Genomic DNA, 16,761 nt, shown 5'->3' with positions numbered 1-16,761 from the left:
ATTAGCACAACATAACCATTGTTCACATGCCTGGGCAAAGGTCCTTTTGTCAGAGCACCATCTATATCTATGACAATGGACAACAAAAGGTTTCTGCTCCTCTCAGATTCCCTGCCATGAATGAGGTCAGTATATGTAGCTTCTTTGTTTTTTAGGACCCTAATTGATTGCAAAATCCTAAGAATATTTAGAAAATATATTGTAAATATTTTCCTAAAATGCTATGATATACTTTTCTATCTCTGTGAAATATGAACTAGTGATGAAGTAGCTTCAAGCTTTATTCTCCACACAGGTTAGAAAAGCTTTTTGAGATTGGCTAATTTAAGAAAGTCATCTAGATGAAGTAGAATATTTGTCAGAATGATTTTCCTAGTAAGTTTCTTATTTCTCATCATGACTATTGAAGGTAGCTTTTAATTAACATTATACTGTTACATAATACTCAATAAATTTTGTAGGGGAAAAGTAATTATCTCTATTTTAGATAATAGTAAAGCTCTTTTAACTTTTAAAAATAATGCCCATTGCCACACAGTAGTAAATCCAACACTCAGGAGGCAGAGGCAGGTGGATCTTTGTGAGTTCAAGGCCAGCCTGGTCTACAAGAGCTAGTTCCAGGACATGCTCCAAAACAAAAGCAAAAAAAAAAAATTCAACTTGAAAAAACAAAACCAAAAACCAGACAAACAAAAATACCCATCAAAAAGACTTATTGATTCATAAAAGTAATGTCTGGTTTATCTCAGTTAAAAATAAATTTGATGTTGATGCCTTAGGTATATACTTCTCTGTTTATGTTGTGATCCTGTTGAAAAATTGACTTTCACTTCTATTTTCAAAGTATTTGCTTACTTTTATATAAATGATTTCCTCTTATTTTTACTTAATTTTTAAATTTAGTTATTTATCTTTCCATCGGTTGGTATCAAACCCAAGCTTCATACATGCTAGACAAGTACTCTACCATGGAGCTACATGTTCAGCTCCATAGTATCTCAGTTCATCGTTTAGTTTTGTGTTTTTTAGGATAGGGTCTTATTATCAGCTCATGATCCCTTTGCTTTGGCCTTCACCAATGCCAGGACTTAAGGATGTGCTACCAGCTTTACACTGTTTAAATGTGAAGAGAGAGATATATTTCAAATTGTATGATTTTAAATAATTTTTGTCATTTGTTGTTTAATTTTTAGAAATTTACTTCCTGTTGTATTGGTTCAGCTGAGCAAAGAACCACTACTCCTCCGCCATCATTAATAAGAAAATGTATGACTTTGTCTCATGTAAAATGTTAGCTGCTGGGTGCTGTGAGCTGACACATGGAGTTACAGCCAATGGCTGTGTCTCAATCATCTGAGCTGATTAACTGTGTCAAGCAGGACTGAACATATCTGCATGGGAGAGTTCACTAATGGAAACTAAATGCTTAGTAGTTCAAGCTCTCCTTCCTAAACTGTACACCCACCGGTGTCTGTCTTCATTCACACGGAAGGAATTAATATATGATGGAAAACCACACACTGTGACCCATCAGATCCTTCTATGTAATGGACACCCCTGCCACCCATGACCTTAAACTTCAGTCTGTGATCTATTGTCCAGTGTGTCCGCTGCAGTGCACACTGTACACTGTTCCTACTCTTCTGGTCTGAAGCCCATGGCCTTAAACTTCAGTCTGTGATCTAGGTATTGTCCAGTGTGTCCCCTGCAGTGCACACAGTACACTGTTCCTACTCTTCTGGTCTGAAGCTCATGACCTTCGACTTCAGCCTGTGATCTAGCTACTGTCCAGTGCATCCCCTGCAGTGCACACAGTACACTCTTCCTACTCTTCTGGTCTGAAGGGAGGAGCCATGCTCTATATGACTCAAACTGATAATTTTAGAACTCACAATAAAATCCAGAGAAGCTGGAGGACACTCATTTACTCATCTATTATCCTTCTCACTGAGCAGTTAAGGCCCAGTCTTGAAGCAATTGCAGAACTTGCTTTCTGGGCAGCAGGAGTAGGATTAGGTGTTCAAAGCAATTCTCAAATATGTAGTGTGAGATAAGCCTAAGCTACAGGAGACAGAAATAAATAATCAACAGAATTTGAGAAAAAATGGAAAGAAATTCTTAATGACCTGGAAATAATAGGGAATAGAAACAAATAGATTAGAGCAGAAACTAGAGCATTTAAAGTAAATAAAATTTAAAAAGTGAAAATAGCAATTATCTTTTAAAAAACATAAATATAATTTTTTAAAAACACAGTTATACTGACTTTGGACAAGAGAAAAACACTCCCTGGTAAAGAGACTGACATTAAAAAGGCATTACTTCACCATGCCCCATGTGCAGTGTCAGCTGCTGAGACCTGTGACCTGAAACACACAGCTGCAGCTAATGGATAGAATCATGACAGGCAGGATTGGACATATAAGCATAGGAGAGTTCCCTTGTTAGAAAGTCAATATTTATTGACTCAAGCTAACCTTCCCGAATTATACAGCCCAAATCTAGCCTGCCTTCATTCTCATGACAGATTAACATATGCTGGGAAATTACAAAATCACTGATCCTGTCACGATCAGGTCCTATTTCATAATGGTGACTCCAGCAGCTGTTTGCCTACCTACAGTGTATGCAATAAACTATTCCTCCTATTCTGGTCTGAAAGTGGAAGCCATGCTCCGCATACAAATCCTTTTCCTGTTACTGTAATGGACAGTTGACTACATGTCTTAAATTTTCAATTTTAGAGCTCAGTGGTCATTGTGTTTTCATCCAAGAATTTAGTTTAATTACAAGGACAACAAGGTCATTGCTCTGGGGAGCAATGGTGTGGGATCAAGGCTACCTAATCCAACAAAGAAATGTTTTTCTCAGAAACATTTTTCTACAATGCTTGAGGTACTGCTATTCTAGAATTAATATGTCTTCCCAGTGATAAATCATTCACACACTTAAAGTTTAATAGACATAAATTCCGTTAGTAACAGTATGCATTCATGGTGGTTAATGCTAAAAGAGGAGACCACCTGGTCCAGATTTTGCATTCCACATATGCTGTCATCCTTAAGTCTTTTTTTTAGGTTCAGGCCTGAGGTTATACATTGAACAGTGTAAATAGGGACAGGAGAATGCAAGTCTAGCCACTTAGGCAGATGGAGATTTACAGAACAAAACTATCTTTGAGATTATGCATTATGATAAAAATAAAATATATCACAATGTATGACTTAAAAGAGAAATAGATCTTAATATATGATCTAAATGATATATTTAAGATGTATTGATGCTACAATCCTCACATATACAAAGGACATAGAATACAAATTAAAACAATGTTATGGGAAAGTCACCTATCCACACTGTGATTGTTCTTAAGTCAACAGCTGTTCTGAGCCATTCTAACCTCAAAATAATCCTTCTTTTGCCTCCAAGCTAGATGTCTCAGAGAAAGGCCACAGATGCTTTTTTGATGAACAGCCCTGATTGGTGTTTATTTCAAGTCTGTGACATTACTGTAGAGAATCTCATTTTTTAAGTTTTATTTTATGTATATGGGTGTTTACCCACAGGTGTCTCTGTGCAGTACCCGCAGAAGCCAGATAAGTGAATCAGATCCCTTGGAACTGGAGTTGCAGGAGATGGTTAGCAACCATGATTTTTGGCAATGTAACCTGTGCCAACTGCAACAACACCCAGTGTTCTTAATTGCTAAGCTATCTTGCAAGCTGCATTTTTATTTAAAATTTATTCCCAAAATTTTCTTTTCTAATTCCTTCCTTAAGTCTGTATGAATAAGGATGTGCAACTATATTAATAAAACCTGCTGGGTCCATTTCTGTTGGTTTTGTGTTATTGTTTCAGAACTGAACATGTTATTTCAGATACATAAATAGGGACCTCATCCCCGCCTGAGGCCAATTCACCCAATTGTAGGAGAATTGCAATCTTTATTGAGCAACATAATTCTGACCCTTAAGTGACCTAGGCTGACTTGGACAGAAAACATTATCAAGAATAAAAAACTTAGATTGGCAAATACCTCATCTAACATTTGCTGGTGCCACAGCCCTGAAGTTGTAGGGCTGCAGGAAAGACTATGGACACTGTCCTGAGCAAACCACAGGCTCCCTGGGTTCAATGGGCCTTCCACCATACCCTACTGACCATTCTCATTTTAGATGACTTTGAAATCCTGAAATTCCTGCCTCCACTTTCTAAGTACCATGGTTATACATCTGTAACCATGCTTGACTTAGTTGGCTTTAACTCCATTTAATCATTCGTTAGAAAGTTGGGGTGAGTAAGATGAGCAGTTACACTTAATTATATTAAAACTCCACCAATCTCCATGAGCCTGGGTTTCAACCATCTGTAGAATAAAGACAGTACTGTGCTCTAGTCCCTTGATGAATTATAATACAAAGATAAAGAAAAACAATTTTGCTCATAGTTGGAAGACAGTGGACCTTAAGACAGGAAGGCTGCATTTGATGGGAGTCAACTGTTACTTAGATCAACCAGTCACACCTTATTGCTATTAATGGCATGTTCATGGGACTGAATAGAAGGCTCAGCACTTAAAACACTGGCTGCTCACCCACAGGGCCTGCCTTTTGATTTCCAGCACCCAAAAGACAGCTTACAATTGTCAGTAACTCTAGTCACAGGGGATCAGACAACATCTTCTAGTCACTACTGGTTCCTGGCATGCCATTGGTATACTCACTGGCAAAACTTATACACTTAAATTAAATTTTATTCTTTTCTAAGGTAATAGACACATGAAGAAAACCCTTTTAACAATATGTAATCATATATATAGATGTCTTTCCACCATTTGCATATCTGGTTCCCTAGGAGGCCACATGAATGCACCAGATCACCAAGACTGGGAAATACAAGTCATTCTGAAGAATCAGATATAGGTGCCAGGAATTAAACTGCAGTATCCAAGAGGAGCAGCACTACTGAGCCAACTCTCCAGGTCATAATAATGCTAAAGATGAAGATGAGCTACTATTCCTTCTGTCTCCTATCACTTGAAGGTGAGGAAAGTCCCCTCTTGATGGTTGTCAAAGAATTTAATGGATTTCTTTACCTCTCCATATTGTTTCTGAGTTTTATTGTTAACACAGTTCTCTTGATGTAAGACACAACACACAAGAGAGTGGTTGGAATCTGCTGCGATTTTACTGAATTCATGTTTTCATTATATAGTATTCAAACAAAGAACAAATCAGAAGGTCATGTGTCATTGGTTGACACAGTATGAAAGCTTCTTTTAGTCACATCAGCAATATCTAAGAAAAGTACTTTATCAGGAACAGGTGTTAGACATAAAGCATCCTTAGAAGAGGAAATCTTGTCCTTGGGACTGTAAACCTCAGACAAGTGGTTTCATGTTAAGAATAGAAAGTTTCTGTCTCATTATCGCTATCATGGCCCTTCCTCTTCCTAACCCTTTATTTCATCTAGTGACCAAATATACCTAATCAGTTCTCTGCACCTGTTGAACTATACTTTTTAATACCTTCTTATGCAGCAGACATCATGGGGGTTGGGATCTAGCAAGCCTATCCATAAAGTTCAAAGTATTATATAACAGTTTTTGTCCATCAACATTAACCCATCTATTCCCTTGCTCATCATACACCCTGTGTATAACAAAGGTTCTGCTGTAGTCTTATACATTCCCATACTGTGCTTCCTTATCCCAGAGCTGTTTCTGAAGAGAATGATCCTTGTCTTGAATATATATAAAAACTATCATTATTATGAAAGAATTTGTGCAAAGTTCATATCCCGCATAGCCATCTAATCGAGAAACCCGTCTATGCCTCAGTGTTGGCTAATTCCAGGCTGTCTTCCATTGACCTCCAGGAAGGCTAGTCCCATAGGATACGTAGCTCCCATCTGGTATAATGACATATGTCATGTCACACAGACGACACTGGAGTTGGTGTGGCAGTTTGATCATACAAATATTTTCCTATGCAAAGAGGATTTTGCATTCAAATTATACAGTGTTCATCTGTCTTGTTTACAATCTGAAAAGAGGACAATAGTTTACTATTATAATATTACTCATAATCTTATTTGAGGACCAGGGAAATGGCTCCATGGGAAAGGTCTGTGGTGTGCAAGGATGGAAAACTGACCTTGATTATCATATTAAGAGGACCAAAAGTAGAAACTGCAAAGTGGTCTTCTGGTCTCCAAATATCTGCATTGGTCCTAAAAACCCATAATCACATTGCACACACACCGTAAATCTTTGTTACAAAATAAATCTTAGTGCCCTTACATTACCTGACATCTTTGGATAATTTCCTTAGAAGGCAATTCTTCAAGATAAAATGGTTAACTAATTGGCAGCAGGGAAGCATGGAACATCAGTATTATGTATATATATTCTAATATATATTTACAACACACATATAAAACATCAAGCTATGGTATGAGATACACAGTTGAATGTTCATTATCCTACTTTATTACATCTCTACCAGATAAATGAAAATACTGTTTTGAGTACACACGAGATCATTAATGTTTCTTATATTCTCTTCTATTAAGCATTTTTAACATTAACATTGTTAAATTGTGTTGACCAAAGAGCAAATGTTGTGAGTACTTCATCTACCCTTAGACTTGTACTAAGGAGGTAGACTCATGAGGATCAAGAGTTCAAATATATCCCTGAATCATTACTAACATTTAGGCAAAACTGAATAACAAATAAGAAAATCTCAAGGGAATTTGTGGAAATATGAAAAACAAAACCAGGAGCAACAACCCACCACCATTTCATAGATACTCTTACTTAAAAAGTATGATCACACACTGCCTGATATTTAGATAAAAAAATGAATCAATTAGATGATGGGGTTACCATTCTACACATTATAGTAGAAAAATACAGATTAACAAAAGTCACGGAAGAAAAATAAGGACCACAAAATAAACTTTACTAAATGGATTTGTCACACATGGAGCACACTTTAGTATCTACCTCAAATGTTTCAAAGTAGAAACCACAAGGCAGTGATCTCTACCATCAGTCTTCAGTGAGCATGGTAAATAATTTACTTCCTTCAAGGCTATAATGAAAAATAAATGGATCATCATTTTTTTCTTGAAGCTGAAGACAACTGTAATGTCTAAAGCCTTTACAAAATCACTTTCAGAAAGCGTTTTCTTTTATGTGAGTTTATTCATATTTCTGTCTTTTAATTGATACACATAGGCTTTAAAATATTTAGAGCACTAGAAACATGGCTGGGCAGTTAAGAAATGTTTGCTACGTGGCCCAAGGTCTGATTTTTTGACAACCTCCTGTAATTTCTGCAATAAAATCCTAGGATCTAATATATCAGAAACCAGCATGCACATTCACATACCCACACAAAGCACACTGATATCACATAATCACAATTAAAACAACTCTTTAAACATATTTTCAGTCATGAAAGTTTTTCTCATGTAAGAATTCATTCCTATAATATAGGTGTTAAGGCACCTAATGGCTTACAGAGTTTTTCTTCACCATGAAGCAATCAGGCAGGCTTGAAGTCTGAGAAATCAATCCTTCTAAGTTGATGGAATCATTTGGGAAGACTTATGAAATGCTGTCCTGCTGGAGGAAATAAGTCACTGTGGGTAGGCTTTTCTAGTTTACACCCTCTGCTTCATGCTGTAAGTTAAGGATTTGAGTTCTTAACCTGTTTTAGCTGTCATGTTAGACAGTTGTAGCAATAACACTTTCTTTCTTTCTTTTTTGAGAAAGTGTTTCTCTGTAGCTTTGAAGTCTGTCCTAGAACTAGCTTTGTAGACCAGACTGGCCTCAAACTCACAGAGACCCACCTGCCTCTGCCTCCTGAGTGTGGGATCAAAGTATGCACCACCACTGTCCAGCTGTCATGTCACTTTCATGGTGATCCTGTATGTATCCCGCTGGAGCCAAAGGCCAACTTAATTTTTATAAGTTGACCTAGACATTATATCACAACAGAAAAGGAACAAATATAAATCAATAAAGTTTTACACTTGAATCAGTAATTCCATTCAATTGAGGAGAAATATAAAATCTAAAAGGGTTACATTACTGTTTAAATTCATAGTGCAAGTGTTACAGCTCGGGGGGGGGGGAGTTATGCTGACTGCCAGAAGTCAGACTATACCTACAGCTATGAAAGGAAGGTAGTCTGGATATTTATAGCTGTGTAGAGAAAGATACCCTGATCTGATGTGGGATTCCCCTCTGTGTGATGTGATTACCATTAATGAATAACGAAACTGCCTTGGCTTGTTGATAGGGCAGAATTTAGGTTGGCAGGGATAACTGAACTGAATGCTGGGAGAAAGAAGGGAAGAGTAAGTGAGATGCCATGGAGATGCTGAAGACAGATGCTGGGAATTTTACCCAGTAAGTCACAGCCACAAGACCATACATAGATTAATAGAAATGGGTTAAATTTATATGTAAGACTTAGCCAATAAGAAGCCAGAGCTAATGGGCCAAGCAGTTGTTTAATTTATACAGTGTTTGTGTGATTATTTCAGATCTAAGCTAGCCAGGTGCCTGGGAACCAAACAAGCAACCTCCCTACAACACTGACTGTCAGAAGTCAGGCTATACCTACAGTTGTGAAGAGAAGGTATCTTGGGATGTGGGATTCTCCTCTGTATGCTGTGAACATGATTTATTACCATTGGTAAAAAAAAAAGTTGCTTTGGCCTACAGCAGGGCAGAATATAGTCAGGCTGGAAGAGAGAGAGAGAGAGAGAGAGAGAGAGAGAGAGAGAGAGAGAGAGAGAGCGAATAGGTGGAGTAAAAGAGATGTAGTTGTTCAAGCAGAAAGATGCCAGAACAGAACATTACTGATAAGCCACAGCCTGTGGTGAGATTAATAGAAATGGGTTAATTTAAGATGTAAGAATTAGTCAATAAGAATCTTGAGCTAACAGACCAAACAGTGTTGTAACTAATATATTTTCTGTGTGACTATTTGGGTCTAGATGGCGCCAGAAACTTCCTGAACAGTCTCAAATTACAATACTGGATATCTACAGCTGATAGGAAAGCTACCCTGACTGTTATTAAGTCAGGCTATGCCTGAAACTGTGGAGAAAAGGTATTCTGAATAGTTATAGCTCTAAAGAGAAAGGTACCCTCACTGTCCTGTCAGGACATACCTACAGCTGTGAAGGGAAAGTATACTGGATACCTACACCTATAAGGAGAAAGGAATCCTGACTGTTGAGAAGTCTGGCTATCTCTTTCTGCTCCTGATTTGGACCTTGAGATTTCTGTCCAGTGCTCCCATGTGGGTCTCTGTCTCTATCTCCTTTCATCGTCTGATGAAGGTTAATATTCATGAGGATGCCTATGTGTTTGTCTTTGGATTCACCTTCTTATTTAGCTTCTCTAGGAACATGAATTATAAGCTCAATGTCCTTTATTTATGGCTAGAAACCAAATATGAGTGAGTACACCCCATGTTCCTCTTGGAACTCAGGACCACGAGGGGTGCACCCACACACTGAGAAAATGGGGATGTTCTGTCGGGAACTCACCAAGGCCAGCTGGCCTAGGTCTGAAAAAGCATGGGATAAATCCGAACAAAGCGGACAATGAGGAATACTGAGAACTCAAGAACAATCGCAGTGGGTTTTTGATCCTACTGCATGTACTGGCTTTGTGGGAGCCTAGGCAGTTTGGATGCTCACCTTACGAGACCTGGATAGAGGTGGGCAGTCCTTGGGCTTCCCACAGGTCAGGGAACCCTGATTGCTCTTCAAGCAGATGAGGGAGGGAGACTTGATCGGGGGAGGGGGAGGGAAATGGGAAGCAGTTGCGGGGAGGAGGCAGAAATCCTTAATAAATAAATAAATTAAAAAAATAAATAAATAAATAAAAACCCTGGTTCGATTCCCGGAAATCTGGCTATAACTGAAGCTGTGGAGGGAAGGTAGCCTGATACCTAGGGCTCTGAAAAAAATGGTAGCCTGATTGTTAGAAGTCAGGCCATACCTACAGTTGTGAAAGGAAAGTGTACTGGATACCTAGAGCTATGACAAGAAAAGGTATCCTTGTAGAGGCCCCAATCCATGAGCCTATTTCCACCTTGTCTGAAGGTCAGAGTTTCCTAAGGTGTGGTTGTTTTGTGTTTTGGACTTTAAGAGGGCCCAGGCAGATAAATCCACTCCCCCTTGAGCAAAGGTGAGAGAATTCAAACATACTTCTGCTCCTTCTTTTGAATTAAGATGTTTGGCCTAAGGATTGACTGCCTTTAGGATCCTTGGTCTAGGGTCGGTTCACTGCCTGAATAACAGAATGTTTTTCTCAATAATCAAGGACTTGATGGATCAAAGTATTGAAGCAAGTAACTGTTCTAGTTGTCCTTGGCATTGTGTTAAAGCAGTCTTCTGTCTCCCCCCCCCATTGTATTGGGGTATAAACATAATGGGAAATTAAATGCAGGCAGATTTACAGTATTCACTGGAACTCCCTGCCAGTACTATCCTATGCTTCTGCTTTATTATTTTCACTTGTGTCTTCATTCTCTTTGCTTATTTTTCTAATCCCCAGGCCCCTACCCTGGTAACTGGTATACTTGTCAAAGATGGTCCCTGACAAACACTGGCTATTGGGAAGTCCGGCTATATGTGAGGCTGTGTTCCAGTGGGAGATGTTCTCCATGCAGGATGTAGCAATACTGCTCCTCTCCAAAAGAGCCATCACAGCTGGGCCCTGCTTCATTCTGCTAAGAGAGCTTCAGAATAGAGATGTCCATGGCTGTTATACTCCACTTCCCTAAGGGAGTTTCCTAGCAGAGATGTTCAATGCTTCTCTGTTTCACCCCACTAGGGAGTTTCCTAACAGAGATGCCAATTTTTTTCTCAGCTTCAGCCCAAATTGTTACTTCTCTGCTTCACTGGAGTTAATGGGAAACTTGCAGAAATGTTGAAGTCGCTGGTGAAGAGTTGCTACTTCTGCTCTGCTCCTTTAAGGGAGTTTGCCAGCAGAGGTGACCAAAGCTTCTCTGTTCCAATCCACTACAAAGTTTCTTACCACTACAGTGAAGTTTTTCACCCAAAACTCATTCAAGAAACTTAATTGGAAGGGAAGAATCCAGGAGAGGGGCTCTCTCTGCCAGGGCAGAAGCCAGCTGAACATGTACAGAACTTATATAGGACTTCTTAGTCACAGAGTATTCCCAGGGAGAAGGTTCTCATGGTGGGAATTGGTTAAATGTCAATCTCTGATCTTGAACAATGCAGAGATTGGCTGGATTTCATGTTCAGGGGTTGGTAGATCTTGAGCTTAGGGATTAGCTGGTTTTGTGCTCAGTTGGTCAAGGGTAGAGTGTGTTTCTTTGGCTTTTGTTTTAGAGTCAAAGTGTGTTCTATCACTTGCCTTTTATAGTCTTTTAAGTCTGATTTCAGGGTCAGGTGTTTCTTTCATTGGCTCTGGATTCAGAAACAAAGTGTATTTCCTTGTCTTGGTTTTAGAGTCAGGATGTATTTCTTTGTCTCCAGTTTCAGAGTCAAAATTATGTATTTCACTGTCTCTGATTTCAGAGTCAGGATGTGGTTTTTTTTGGCTGGCCCATTTACCCTACACATAGGACTTCATAAATTCATTTTACCATGAGTTTGTAAGTACAAACAGTATAAAAATGACATCATAATGCTTGAAAAGATTGTTAACACTGTCAAATTTATTTCTACAGAAGAAATAGCTCTGTGTAGTAGGCAGAAGATCCTTGTTCATTCCTGGCTGCCTAGACCCAAAACAATGACACAGAAACAATATTAATTAAAACACTGCTTGGCCTATTAGCTTAAAATTCTTTTTTTTTTGAGACAGGGTTTCTCTGTGGCTTTGGAGTCTGTCCTGGAACTAGCTCTTGTAGACCAGGCTGACCTCACACTCACAGAGATCCGCCTGTCTCTGCCTACCTAGTGCTGGGATTAAAGGCATGCACCACCACCGCCCAGCTAGCTTAGAATTCTTATTAACTAACTCTGACATCTTTTTTTTTTTTGGTTTTTCGAGACAGGGTTTCTCTGTGGTTTTGGAGCCTGTCCTGGAACTAGCTCTTGTAGACCAGGCTGGTCTCGAACTCACAGAGATCTGCCTGCCTCTGCCTCCCGAGTGCTGGGATTAAAGGCGTGTGCCACCATCGCCTGGCTAACTCTGACATCTTAAATTAACCCATTCCTATTATTTTGTATTTTACCACAAGACTTGTGATTTACCAGTAAGATTCCAGGGCATCTGTCTCCAGACTCCAGATACATGGAGTCTGACTCCACTTTCTTTTCTCCTCTATCTCTGCTTGGAATTCCTGCCTTGCTCTATTCTGCCCTGCTATAGACCCAAAGCAGCTTTTTTTTTTTATTAAACAAAGGCAACAAAATATATTCACAGCATACAGAGGGGAATACCAAATCACTTTGTAGCTGATTATAAATATTTTGGCTAAAGATCTGACCAAATACTGTATAATAAGAAGTCCTCTTTTTTATTTCAGGTCAATGTCTACTGTAATATGCAAAGATTTTAAAAGATTGCTGCAAATAAAAATTTTACTCCTATATAAAGCACAAATTTTTCCACACTGAGTACATTTATAGGGTTTCTCTGCAGTATGATTTTTTTCTCATGATTTAGATTATTCATACATGCAAATGCTTTATCACACTGATTACATTCATAGAGTTTATCCCCAGTGTGTGATCTTTTATGCATTTGAAGAGTACTGTGATGTACAAAGGCTTTACCACACTCATTACATTCATAGGGTTTGTCTCCAGTATGTGTTAGTATGTCTTTGAAAATGACTATAATAAACAAAGCCTTTACCACACTAATTACAAACACAATGTTTCTCTCCAATATAGGTTCTTTTATGCTTTCGGAGGTTACTGTGACATGCAAAGGCTTTACCACACTGATTACATTCTGTAGTAATAAGGGCGGTGGGGCTGCATTCCCAGCACCCCGGCCGCCTGCATTGCTAGCTTATGCCCCAAAATAATTACAGGGACACTGTATTCTTTTAAACACTGCTTGGCCCTTTAGCTCTAGCACTTATAGGCTAATTCTCACATCCTGATCAACCCATCTCTAATAATCTGTGAGAACCGGTCTTACCGGGAAGATTCTAGCCTAGTCCATCCTGGGTCTGAGCTTCATGGCGTGTGTCTGCCCAGGAGCGGGGCATGGCATCTCTCTGAGGTGTCTGCCCTGAGAGGAGAGCTGTCGAGTCTGAGCTCACTTCCTCTTCCTCCCAGCGTTCTGTTCTGTTTACTCCACCCACCTATCTTCTAACCAATAAAATGGGCCAAGGCAGTTCCTTTATTAGCCAATGACCTTCCTCCATCAACATTCATAGGGTTTCTCTCCAGTATGGCTTCTTTCATGCCTTTGTAGATTACTGTGACATGCAAAGGCTTTACCACACTGGTTACATTCATAGGGTTTCCCTCCAGTATGAGTTCTTTTATGCTTTCTGAGGTAACTGTGACATGGAAAGGCTTTACCACACTGATTACATTCATAGGGTTTCTCTCCAGTATGGGTTCTTTCATGCCTTTGTAGATTACTGTGACGTGCAAAAGCTTTACGACACTGGTTACATTCATAGGGTTTCTCTCCTGTATGGGTTCTTTTATGCTTTCTGAGGTAACTATGACATGCAAAGGCTTTACCACACTGATTACATTCATAGAGTTTCTCTCCAGTATGGCTTCTTTCATGCCTTTTTAGATCACTGTGACATGCAAAGCCCTTACCACATTGGTTACATTCATAGGGCCTCTCTCCAGTATGGGTTCTTTCATGCCTTTGTAGATTACTGTGACATGCAAAGGCTTTACCACACTGGTTACATTCATAAGGTTTCTCTCCAGTATGGGTTCTTTCATGCCTTTGTAGATCACTGTGACATACAAAGGCTTTACCACACTGGTTACATTCATAGGGTTTCTCTCCAATATGCCTTTTTTCATGTGTTTGAAGAGTACTGTTATGTGCAAAGGTTTTAAAACATTGATTACATTCATAGGGTTTCTCTCCAGTATGAGTTCTTTTATGCTTTCGAGGTAACTGTGACATGCAAAGGCTTTACCACACTGGTTACATTCATAGCGTTTCTTTTCAGTGTATGTCTTTTTATGCATTTAAAGATGACTGTGATGTGAAAAGGCTTGACCACACTCATTTCCTTTATAGGGTTTTAATCTAGTAGGTGTTTTTTCAGGCATGTGAAGATGACTGCCACATGTAATGGCTTTAATACATTGAGTATATGCAGAAGTTTTCTCTCTAGTTTGACTTTTTTCATGCCTACAATGATAATGGTACATGTGAAAGCATTACTACATTTAATACATTGTTGAATTTTTTATCCGTATGAATTAATTTTACAATTTAGTCCTTTTTTAAAGAGGAATTAAATGTTAATGTTTTATTACCATGTTTACAATTTTGTTTTTCCCCATTATTAAGGCTTGCTTTTCATCTTTGAAGATACATGATTCACATTTACAGAATCTTTTTTCTACATGAGAATTTTCATGTATTTGAAGAGAACTGAAAAAACTCAGAGCTTTACCACTCTTATTGCATTCATGTGTCCTCTACTGTGAGTGATACTACATTTGCTAAGTAAAGTAGGACAAAGAGAAATATTTGTACAGTCATAGTACTCATGGTGCTTTTCTGAAATGTGAGATTGTTGATATATTAACAATGAGGCTATAAAACTAATTACTTGTATACTTTTATATCAAATTCAACATGTATACTCAACATGGAGACTGCTACACATCTTCTGTTTGTTCTGAGAGAGAGGTATGCTATATCTTTTCACATCCCTATGCTCATGTGGCTTGTATCCAGAGTAACATATGATATACCTAGTAAAGGAAGAATAACAAATACAAGATTTCCACATTGAGATCACACTTTATGTCCTCATAGACTTGTGGCATCTGGATTAAGGCCTCTCCACAACAGCTGCCCCTTGATTCATGACTCTAACTGCCCCCTCACTGAACTTAACACAGTCACAAGTATATGGGTTAAACTACCTTTTCTATGGACTATTAGTGTAATAGAGAGTTTTAGAGATATACTTATCATCTTTTCAACATGTATATCTTTTATAATATGAATAATATGAAATAAACAGACAATTTTACAGTATAGTTCTCATTGTATTATGATTCAAATGGTAATATAAGTTAAGACATTGTTTCCTTGACTTCTTTCTTAAAAGAATGACTTGCAAATGCAGTTCACCTATCTGAAATTAAGGTATATGATTTTGTGAGAATTTAATAATTATCAATGCATGTTATTATATACACTGCTGCTGTTGTTTAAAACATATAGGATCTATTACAATTCTTCAGAGGTATATTTGTTTATTTATAAATGAAAATTACCTTTCATGTCTTCTAGAACTTTGACAATGTTCTTCAACATTATGGTCTTCCCAACTGTATCCTAAAATATAGTGCCAGACATTATATATTAAAAATTGTAAAAAAAATTTAGCCACCATTTGTAGTAAACCTTACAACCATGCCTGATTTATTTACCCCATTCTACTTTCTCAATCATATTACAAAAGAGCACCATTAACCAATGAACAGTTGTCCCCTTATTTGAAACATGAAAGATAATTCAGCCCTACCTATAGTAGTGAGGTTTCTGTAGGTCTTCACCATCACATCTTTGTAGAGATTCTTCTGGGAAGGATCCAGCAAAGTCCATTCTTCCCAATTGAAGTCGACATGCACATCATCATGGGTCACTGTATTCTAAAATATGCCATACATGTGTACAACCAAAAGCACGATTCTGACAACACTGTAAATGTATACTTCTTTGACAGTATAGTCATATAATTCTGGTGCTCCCCATACTTACTCCATGACACAGACATCATAATTTAATCACCAAGTCACTTTAGAAGCAAAATGAATAGGAGGCTCACCTCTGTCATTTCTGACCCTTTGAATGGGATATCACCTTACAAGAGAAATGCCTACTGACCAACAATGAAAGATATGTAAACAGATCAAGAGTACAGAGTACAGATAAGAGAAACTGTATGAAAGGTTAATACCTACCTACAAAAAGAAAAATAAGATGAAAAAGCCAGATGTATTGAATCATACCTCTAATCCTTATACTCAAAAGGCAGAGGCATGTATATCTATCTTCCTCTGAGTTGAATACCAGCCTAGTCTATGCAATCACTTCTAGGACAGCAAGAAATACATATTAAATATCTGTTTCACATGAAAAATATCAAACAAATATAAAAGAAATAACTCACAGGTTTTTACTGGTTTCTACAAAGAGTTATGCATTCACTTGAACTCTTTATTCATCTACCAGAAACCTGAAGTGTCCCAATTTTAACTGCAATGTAAATAAGATTTTACTAAAAGCACTGTGTGTTTAAAGTTACAAATTGACAAATGAAAACAATAGCAATGAATATGCTGATTATAAATAATCAACACAGAGCAAAAAAGATAGATCAACAGTAAATAGTCCTCCTGGTCTTGCATACAGGTGGGCTCAAGGACTTACATGGGGGATCATAACTATCCATTGTTCCCAGCTTAGGGTTTCTAATACCATCTTTTGATCAGTGTAAAGACCAGGTACTCACATGGTGCATATCCATGCATACAGGTAAAATACGTAGAGGTAGGCAGAGTAGACAGGATTGAATT

General features: G+C 38.1%; 1 long non-coding RNA gene across 3 annotated transcripts in view; it reads right to left on the bottom strand.

The window, feature by feature from the left end:
- Positions 1–5,259: 5,259 nt before the first annotated feature.
- Positions 5,260–16,761, bottom strand: part of LOC142837715 (uncharacterized) — a 43,843-nt gene continuing 32,341 nt past the window's right edge. The window contains exons 3-6 of one of the 3 annotated variants that reach the window (XR_012908317.1): positions 16,698–16,761; positions 15,708–15,834; positions 15,457–15,517; positions 11,701–11,783 (exon numbers count right to left, since the gene is read on the bottom strand). This is a non-coding gene — a long non-coding RNA (uncharacterized LOC142837715). Of the gene's footprint in view, positions 7,631–11,700; positions 11,784–15,456; positions 15,518–15,707; positions 15,835–16,697 lie in introns of those variants that run through there. The other 2 variants (XR_012908316.1, XR_012908315.1) reach the window with 2 other exon arrangements.

This window comes from Microtus pennsylvanicus, chromosome 18 (genome assembly GCF_037038515.1).
Source record: "Microtus pennsylvanicus isolate mMicPen1 chromosome 18, mMicPen1.hap1, whole genome shotgun sequence".
Taxonomy (NCBI): domain Eukaryota; kingdom Metazoa; phylum Chordata; class Mammalia; order Rodentia; family Cricetidae; genus Microtus; species Microtus pennsylvanicus.
This window is presented reverse-complemented; position numbering and strand designations above follow the sequence as displayed.